We start from the raw sequence: 10,425 nt of genomic DNA, 5'->3' as shown, positions 1-10,425 counted from the left end.
GGTGATTTTCAAAGTAAATACTGCAGAGTGATTATGAATTAGTTTATTTATAGATTGATTTAAATTTGAAAAATATTTTCTGAAATATATAAAATATTTGAAAGAATCTAATCATAAAATGCGCCGTATCTAAAAAAGTAGAGCTGATACATAAAAACGGATATCATATTTGGATTCAGCACCACACATATTGTTAATATCAGCTGAAAACTCCCGGCACCAAAAGAAATTTTTTTTGTTGGCCTGTGTTATACTTAAACATGACAGGATCAACGTATTTTGTCAATGGGACAAAGAAGTCCCATGCCGCGGTTTTGGTGGGGTTGGAAAGTTCAGCGGTTCTAGTGCTAAGTGACAGCGTCCTCATTCATTACTGGGTACAATGTTAGGAAACCTGCCGACTATGAAATTCGGATTTGAAACTAAAAAGTACTAGCTAGATACCATTTTTTGGGCAACTGTAATAAAAATAGTTTTTTATCGATTTTTTCTTTCGTGCATATTCACACGTTTTTCAGGTTTTTTAAGTAAACCAAGGATAAAATATTACCGATTTTGATCCAAACGTGCTTCACAGGTTAATTAGTAAGCTTCAGCTCGTCCAAAATTGACAATTCTTTTGCACAGTTTTTTTTCTCAACGATCCTCTTTCGAGCAATGTATTCCCATAGTAGCTGGTTCTTCTCATAATAACTGCTAACATTAAAATCCTCTCGACCGAAAATCGATCCACGGATCTTTGGATTTCCGGACTACTGCGCAGATCACTCTGCCATACTGGTGTTTTAATTCCTGTGGCAATTTACTAAGTTTCAAGTTGCTAGGTGTTTGGCGCTGGCGGTCCATCAAGGATATTTTGGAATATATAGGCTTCAAAGAAGACAAGTGAATCTTTGGCAGTCAAAAACAAAACCAAAGGTCTACAGTTTGAATCCCGGTCCTGGGAATTTTTTTTTGTGGCAACCATTGTGAATTTCACTGCTGTGACACAAAACATTCACTACAGTTCGAATCATATCACAGTTTTTCTATGACGTGATTGATTAAAGAAGCATTTGAAGGTTACATAAGGTGTATTTAATTTCAATGTAAAATAATGATGGTAAGCGTTTCATTTCCGATTAACGTAGGAGGCTACAAAGGTTTTTCTTGTGTAATATGCTGAATGAGCTCGTTCTTCCCACGACCGCAACTTTCCTCTCTTTCTCCTTCTTTGTCTCATTTTCCACGGAAACAACATCACCAGTAATAACCGGATAATCCCCAGGGGGCCAACCAACGTCTATCTCATCCAAGAGACCCCTTTTTCCTGACCCCTCCCCCCCACCCCCTGGTCCACGACTCGTTCCTTCCCGCGCTCGTAAAAGACCCGCGCGGTAATGCATTAATGTCTTTTATCTCGCGCAGCCTTCCCGTGGATCGCGAACGCAGGGAGGACGGCCCACCTACCGACCCGTCTCCCACCTAGCGGCGACGGCCGTAAGCGAACGGAAGAAAAAGGTGCCCGGAAGTGTTGAAAGGGGGAGAAAGAGTTTTATTACGCCCCATCCGTAACAGGGGGTAACGGAAAAAAAGGCATAGCAGGTAATAATAGCACCGTGAAGAGGATAATATTTCAAAAAAATTGTGTTCACACCATTAATTATATGCGGTAGGAGAACGTTGGTGAGCCGTGAGAAATATTAGCAAGAGTACGGGAAGAGAAAATAGCGACAGTCGGCGAGAGTAAAACTCTTGGCACACACTCATCCAATTCCTCATTTGCTAACTTTTTGAGAAAAATAAGCAGCGATTTGTGGCGGGCGAACTAATTCGCAGCGAAGACCACAATTCATTCCAACCATTAACCACTTTGAGTCGGTGTGACATGTTTATTTATTGGAGGCAGTTTAATCAGCAACTTCCGACCTCTCTCTCATATATATATGTTCTTTTTCAAATCCCTCTTTCCCTGAGAATTTTCTGAATCCAAATTATGGTGAGAACTACCGGGGCAATAATTTTGGATTAAAAGAGCTCAAAAACTTGCGAGATAATTGCTTACAATTGTGAGGCCGCAAAACAATTCTGGTAGCTGTTGTACCACAAGGATGTTCACAGTGGAAATTATGCAGTTCGGTTGCGTCTATTTACCAAGAGAAAAATACCACCAATGTTACCGAATTAAACGCCGAAGATTCACACCATATGAGGTTATAATGGGTCTGTGATCATACAAAATGGTTTAGAGGATAACTGAGGATATTGCCATCACGTAGACATTGTTTTTTATTACTATACGCGGATATTTTCATCCCTTGAAAGTAAAACCTGATCTTTCAAAGAGTAAATATTCACGCATTGAATAGCAAAGGCACAAAATATTTTCAGAATATTGTACAAAATAGATAAATGGAAAAATAATTTTCGAATAAAAAACACGAATGCAGACCGCGTTAATACCAAAAGACATTGTGATGCATCGTTAAGATTAGGTTTAGCGTAGGAGATTCAGTGGAAAGTTTTTAGCAATAAACATAATCTATTGATTTCCAAATTGAGTATTAGTTTGATATCGACTTTCTTCACAGAGGAATGTAGTTGGCGAGGAATAGAGAGAGTACCACGTGATTTACATATTTAACTTCACTGCTTTAGTAGAAGCCAAAATTATTCTAATGATAAAAAACATAATCTGTATATGTACTAAAGCATGCATTAAAGAGAATCATAAGGATTTTCCAAAACGTATTTTTATTATCTATACGACTGGCTACTTCCATTCACCATTCCAATAATGAAGATGAGGGCTTCGACATTGGTTCAACGCTTCATTGCTTGTACGCAGTTGCCCACCGCACTGTTGTCAATGCGAGTCTGTAATCCTTACTCTTAGTTATTGTTGACAGAATTACCCAAGGGGAAATCATTGGTGAAGTCATGCATGTTTATTCCCGCTTCATCTATTGAAAATCAGTCTCTCATTTAACTGTTTATTGGAAGTAAGTACTCATCAAACTGTAGTTTAAGTAGTGAAACTGGATATCGTAAGGAAATTTAAAAACTTTCAGTTAATGTGAACGATATATCTCCCAAAATATCTATCAAAGCATTTCACGCTGATCAGGAGATCTTTACAGCAAACAGATGAATGTTTAAATTTCATTAAATTATACTTATAGTGAGTGAAATGGCAGAAATACTTATCATTAACGTCAATAATGAATCATAAGTACAAATTTAATTAAATAAATGGAATATCATCATTATGTGTTCAACCAGAGGCGCCGGGATAGGATTCAAGTGGGTGCTATCCCCCCTGGTTCATGTAAAATTTTATGAAATGATTGTTACGACTACTTTTGTATTTTCATTGTGTATTTAGAAACAAAAACACTGCAAGTGAGAACAGCTGAAAAAATTCATTTTTAAACCACCTTCTGTTGTTTCACTACTTAAAAAAAGCTTCATCGCCACACGTGGAAACATAACGCTTAACGGGCCGGAAATGAATGCACCCTCTGATAGTTATCATACCAGCGCCCACGGAGCTATATTTCATTAATTCCTCTATATCTATTTATGCAACCAATAGTACATACTGATGGTGCATTTAAATGTATGAGCCGACGAAAAATCTTAAGCGAGGCATAGAGTTGATTATGTGAACATAATTTTTGTGAAATTTCATTCGCCTCACCTGATAATATAAATTTATATACAAATAGATAAGACAAACCTGCATCCATAAAATTTTAATTAAGTGAGTCGAATAATATACTCATCATACGACCCGTAGGCTGGCTTTTTCTTGCGCTATATAGTTTCAGCAATGGAGAATGAATTTTGTAACTCAAAAACTCAACTCTATCTAGGATAATTGAGACATAATGTACTTATAAGTGACAAGTATTGCGTCTTAATTCCTTATATTTGAGAATCCAAAGTTCCTTTTGTAAAAATATAGGCCTAAATAGCAGCTTTTAAATTCTCCTTAGCTCTCTCTGGCCTTTTCAATTTAAATTAACATATCTAATTGATATATTAATACAATAGAGACTATATTCAATCAGTAATTTGACTGTGAAATTAATGAATTCAGTGGTTGACGCACTTAAAGATATAAATTACTACAACTGTTAGCACTATTCTTGTAGGTACACCACTAATACTTTGGAGAGAAGTCCCATTGGATCGTCCACTATCTTCTTATTCCAAAGCGCCTTTCAGCCTAGTGGCGATGCATCAGCCCTGACTGTCCCCCACACCGATGAGACCAACGCGCAACCAAACAATATGGCGCGATCAATAAGTTACTTTAATTCGGAGGCAAAATGTCTCCTCCAAAAATATCCCAGCCCCCGCATCAATAACAATTGCTGATGAATGTGAAAACGGCTTTCTGGATCTCTTAGCCCAATTTCTGTTCTCTTGCATTTTTTAAACGAGTCGTTACCCCGTCGTCATGGGGAGAGAGCGTGCTTGTGTTGACAAATAACAAAACAAATGAAATAATAGAGGCGAAGTTTATGGTGAGGAACGGAAAGATGGGAGGGAACATGTCCACGATACAAGTGATGGGTTAATAACTGCGCATAGCGAGAGCTTGTATCGGTCAATTAACCTATTGCTGGGCATAGAGTTTAAATTTCTAAAAATGAATAACACGAAAATGATAAAAATACTAAATTTGGAATAAAAATGATCTGAAAAATCTTCTCCTGTGATTTGGTGTGATCGCGATTTTTCATCTGCAACCCCGGGCCGACATGTCGAATTTTTAATGACGAGTCGTACTTATGACTGAGTGAAACCATAGAGTAAGTATATATACTTACTCTATCGTGAAACTCAACTCGACCCTCAGCCCACACTCACGATAGGTAGTCATTGAGACCATGAGGTTACAGCGTGGTAGTTAAGTATGCAGAGAGCTTGGCTCCCATGGAGGGGTCTCGAGTTCAAATCCCAGGTGGAGACCTTGGACAGAAGGTTCCGAAAGCGAGGGGAACAAAGGATCTAGCCCAAAATACACTGAATGCCTTAAATACGCGCTCATCTATGGCTTAGATAATGAATGCGAATTTTAAAGCGGAATGCACCTTAAATGTACCAGGATACTGTGATGACATTGCATCACAGTATCCTGGCCCTATATATCGTCCAACGTGGGATACGGGTTTGGAGAGGATTTAGGGTTATAACATAGGGTTTAGGATAACAATAGGAGAAAAAAATTAAAAAAATAGGTGTGCGGGTAGCATACATCCCAGGGCCATGCTAAAAATTTCAAGTCAGAAAGTTAGCGCGAAGGTACGAGATATTTCGTCAAATCAAGCTGGGAAACTGAAACTGAATCAGGAAAAAAATAATAATCAGGGCAGTTGCAAAAATTACATTGAATTCTTAAAAAAATGAATTTCTACACATTACACCCTCCTAAAAAGAAAAATGTTATTGAATAAACATTTTAATATTTAACCATTTCAAAAACATTGGTCTGCCATTCCATTGCCCTCCACCGCCGTCGAATATTCACTATCGACGCACACATCGAAATCTCAGTATGAAGCGAATTACACGCCTTGAATGACGACGTAAAGCGATGCACCTTCTTCACTTTTTCCTGCTTGCCGCGACTTCGTCACTCCATCCCAAAAAGAAAGAGTCCGTCACTTCCAGAAACATGCACGAGTCGCTCACGGGTCGGCTCACGGGTCGTGCCCTCCAACTGCCCCGCATGGCCTCAAGCGCGCTTCGTTCGTCTTCTGTTCTCCTCGACTCTTCCCACCGAGCGACCCCTGGCGGAGAAAGGACGAAAATTGAGTTTTTTAGAGGGGGGTATGGGGAAGAGGAGGACGGTGAGATAACGATGTTGTGGCGTGGGCCAGTGTGTGTGTTGCGAGGGGGTGAGATGCGAGGGTTGAGATTAAGGGTCGCGCGCCGTATTTACATATTATAATGAGGAGAGGTTGGATGGAAAAGGACCCGCGCGTGAAATGAAATTTAAAAAAATAAATAAATAAAGGGTTTTCCGTGGGACGCCAGGGTTTTATCCCCGGACGGCGAAATGTATTTCAACCCGGAATATAGTACTCTAAGAACAGGAGATCCCTCCCTTTATCCATCCAGCATGCGCTGGGATACCTATATATTATAAGCAGATGTACATGCCCATAACATATTTTCCGGGAAAAACCCTGCCATGCATTTTCGCGGATTTAAAAGTGTATGCTCCGAAATGAAATAGAGAGAATGTGGTCGTATTTTCCCGGTCCACGGTTTTTTCCTTCCGATAATTGCTTCCGTTCGTAATTACTGCTGTTCCTAGCGGATTATTTCGCGATTTCTCTCCTACGAACGGTGAAAATGGTTGTGGTTGGTCGTAAACTAGGAATTCAAGAGAGAAAATTTATACAGGCATGAGAAAAGTAATTTCGGTAAAATTGGGAAAGAGATGCAAATGCATTCATTCTGAGCTTGTTGCTGAATTCTTCCTCTTCTTAAGTTGGTGGCCCTGTTGCTGATGAATGGAAGAATGTCACAAGACATAATCTGTGAAACGTGTGCAAGTGATGGTCATTCACTTGCGTGTCACCTGCTCATAATCCCTCGGATGACTTAGGCTGAAGTTGGACCACACTGCGTTGGTATTTCGTAGATAAATGGTTAGCTTGCGTTCTTCGTTCGACCAGAAGCAGTATTCCCCGGGTAAACTAGTGACCTACGATGAACGAAGCTAGGAAATAGTACTGGAATTGCATAAGCAAATATGGTACTCCTCAGAAAGAGGAGACTCTTTACAGCAGAAAATGCAACCATTGAAGTTAGGAAAAAATTCATTAGATCTTAAATTGGGAGAGTGAACCTATAGAGCAGAAAGGCATGGACGACAACAGCAGTGGAGGGATAAAGGCTTTCGATATGCAGTGTTACCTGTAGAAGAATGATGAAGTTCAAGTGAAGAGAACGAGTGAGTAATGCGGAAATCCTAACGAGAGTACAAGAGCCAGTTGAAAATTACCGTTGAAGGACAGGTGGAAGGGAAGAAGTGCAGAAGTAGGCCGCTGCCTGCTAAGATCCATTGGGCAGGTCAAGAAGGATGTTAAGTAAAAAAAAAAAGATCGCCATTATCATCACTATTGACAACAATCCTAAAAGTGATTTGACGCAGCTCCCCTTTCAATTATCCTATCAGCCGATATTCTCACACCTACTTGTACCTTCTCTTTCACATCCTTCTTTACCTGTTCTCTGTATTTTGTTCGAGGTTTTCCTTTTCCGCTTTTGCCATCTACTTGTCCCTCAACGATTGTCTTTATCAGACCATCATGTTTTAATATATGGCCAATAAGGTTATTCCGTCTTCTTATTAAGATTTTCTTGAGGATTTTCTTCTCTCCAACTCTTCTTACGACTTTCTTATTACTTAATGGGTCAATCCATTTGATTCTCATCATTCTTTAGCATCATGACATTTCCCAGTTCTCTTCTCCTTGATTACTCTTCGGCTGTCATTGCCCATGCCTCAATTACGTAAAGAAGCATACTCCAAGTGTAAGTTCTGATAAAATGTTTCCTTATTTCAATGTTTAATTTTTAATTATGTAAGTATATATTTCTTTGGGTGGAATGATCTCTTCATCAGGGCTATTCTGATGATAATTTTTGTCTTGCTTCTCCTATCGCTAGTTGACCTGCTTCCCCAATAACATTAACCTCTGCCAGTTTTTTTAATCTATTTAAATGCTTGTCTTGACTTCTCTTCTGCTGCAAGCTAATATCTTGGTTTCATTTGCGCTTATTTTTAGCTTACCATTAACCTATCCACATTGACCCGAATCTTTTTCAAATTCTTCTCCATTCTTTGACAGCTGTCTTCGGTAAATCGTGGCATGCTGACTTTTTCTCCATGGTCATTCACTCCCGAGGCCTTTTTTTTATTTCATTAATGGCCTTTTCAATTTAAACTTTGAAAATTACGGGTGGCAAAGCACAGCCTTGTTTTACTACTTTCCTAATTCTTACTGCTTCACAGCTGGGACCTGATTTTATCACCACTACTTGGTTTTTGAATAAACTGTGAATGATTACCCTGCCATTGCAAATACCTCCCATTTCTTTCAGGATTCGCATCATTTTGCTCCAATCCACGATATCAAGCGCCTCCTCCAAGTCCGCGAATGCAACAAACGTTGGCTTGTCCCATTACATTTTTTTCTCTATGAGTAGCCTACGGCCAGTCCCTAGTGCTGTGCTTTTCCTGATTCCGAAATAGTCCTCATCCAATTAATCTGCTGCTCTTCGTTTTATTCTTCTATAGATGAGAGTATCATGAAGATGCATGACAGTATCTTCGATGCATGTGTTGTCAGCCTTATGGTCCGAAAATTTTCGCTGTTCTCCGATCTTATCCTCTTGGGGATTGGGATTATAATGTTATGATTTATGAACTCAATTGTTGAGGCCTTCACTTTGTAGAATTCCATATTTAATGTTTGGAAAGGAAATTGCTTAGCTTTTCTATTCTTATGTTTTGTAGAAAAGCTAAGCAATTTCCTTTCCAAACATTATTTATGATTTATGACTTTGTACATGTGGTTCAACATATGCTCTCCAGCATTTGTGATAAGTCTCTTCACTTTGTCTTAGTTTTCAATCATTAGTTCTCCATTTGTGACCCCTAAGGTATTGTGTCTTACATTTTTTACCCGTATTATATCTCGAAGTGGTTCCTCACTATCCTGTAGCCGGCCTCTTCTGTTCCATGCACAAGACATTTTTAGAGTGATTTTGGGGAAATATCGGGATTCTCGGGCGATAACTTTAGTCTTTTCCGAGTTGATGTCGTGTTCACACAGAGTATGCTCACAATAAGCCACAGCTGAAAGATGGAATTGTTTATTTCTCACCGCTCTTCTATGCCCTTATATGCGGCCATACTTCACAGCTCTCCCGGTCTGCCCGATGTATGACATTTCGCAACTGCATTCTTTTCATATTGCTTTTTTCATAATTTTTCAAAATAAACTAAAATATTCAAGAGCCCTCTTAGCGGATATCACCAAATAATTGTGTCACTTGCAGAGTTAAAATTGTACTTTTGGGTAAGATATTTCAAACACGAACATGAAAAGGTAAGAATTGTCTTATTTGTTAGCGGATGACATGCAAATACATTTATGGGACAAATACTTTGATAGAAAATGGAGTTTACTTAGTACAGACAAGAAATTAAGAATATCAAGAGGCTGTAACAAAACTGGCAGCCTTGTAATGAGGCTGAGCGAACGATGGTTGAAATGGAATATATTAGGAATAAGGAAGTTGGCAGATCTGCAGACGAAGGGATGACAAAATGGATCACTTTGCACCACGAAGAAAAGTTCCAGCTGAAAGGGCGATCAAATGAGGCTTAGCTGATTCAAGGGTAATGAGTAAATGAAGTGTCACGAAGAGGGTCATTCAGTTGAGAGTAAGATTAAATTATAGGGAGACCCATGTTTCGGGGGAGACACTAAGTGGGAGCTATTGTGGTTCCAGATGGTTTTGGTGCTTAACACCTCGTATTGCTGACCATACGGAGGGACGCGACTGTGACCAATGACTGCCGATTCTCACGAAACGAGCGAGAAGAATGCTTTGAACATAGACCACGGTACACCCGAAGCATGGTAAGACATTGACTGACCAGGATTATCAGTCTATGTTTTATAAATATTCAATTTTAATTTTATGGCATAATATATATGTGAAATACGTAAGGTCAACAAAGGCCAAATAGAAAATATTGATTTTTTTATAAATGGTGAATAATGACATGATAATTAATTTATACATTACATTTTGGCCACTGCATTGGTTTATGAATTGATATTAGTAATTGAAACTTCTGAAAATTGCACACTAAAACGGATGATAAGTTAAAGGTAATAAATACTGGGAGTCACCCTTGCTTGCAGTACCAATAAGATCCAGCTTTCGTTTGAGCAATTAATTTTTTAAATCTGTAAACGGCTGGTGTCCTAGCACCACCTGCCACACGCCTTCTAGGCGGCTTGCGGGGTATTATGTAGATGTAGATTAATGTGGTAAGCCTGCTAAATCGCTACCACTACCACTTACAAGCTTATGTGTAAATGCAGGAACACAAAAATGCACCGTTCATAGCCACTTAATGTGCATGAGCAGGAAATAGAGCCCATTGTAGGTCTAATTTGGTTCTTGTACACGTTTCGTTCTTGTCCGCCAAAATCGCTATTGCGGAAACCAATTTTTGTAGTAGTGCGTGAGAATGCGTCGTGCTGTAAAGATTTGAACTCTTACCCCCGCTGACGATAAATTTCACCACGGAATGAATGAAGTTGATGGTAGGTGAGTTAACTTTGTGGAAGTTATACATGATAGAATAAAATGAAAAACACTTCGTACTTTCCTCACAATTTT

At 39.1% G+C, this 10,425-nt stretch overlaps 1 long non-coding RNA gene across 1 annotated transcript in view; it reads right to left on the bottom strand.

Moving 5' to 3' along the window:
- Positions 1-5,460: 5,460 nt before the first annotated feature.
- The window catches only part of LOC124156601, a 76,872-nt gene continuing 71,907 nt past the window's right edge, over positions 5,461-10,425 (bottom strand). Inside the window, exon 3 of the long non-coding RNA XR_006864357.1 lies at positions 5,461-5,780. This is a non-coding gene — a long non-coding RNA (uncharacterized LOC124156601). The remainder of the gene's footprint in view (positions 5,781-10,425) is intronic.

Source organism: Ischnura elegans, chromosome 3 (assembly GCF_921293095.1).
Source record: "Ischnura elegans chromosome 3, ioIscEleg1.1, whole genome shotgun sequence".
NCBI classification, from domain to species: domain Eukaryota; kingdom Metazoa; phylum Arthropoda; class Insecta; order Odonata; family Coenagrionidae; genus Ischnura; species Ischnura elegans.
This window is presented reverse-complemented; position numbering and strand designations above follow the sequence as displayed.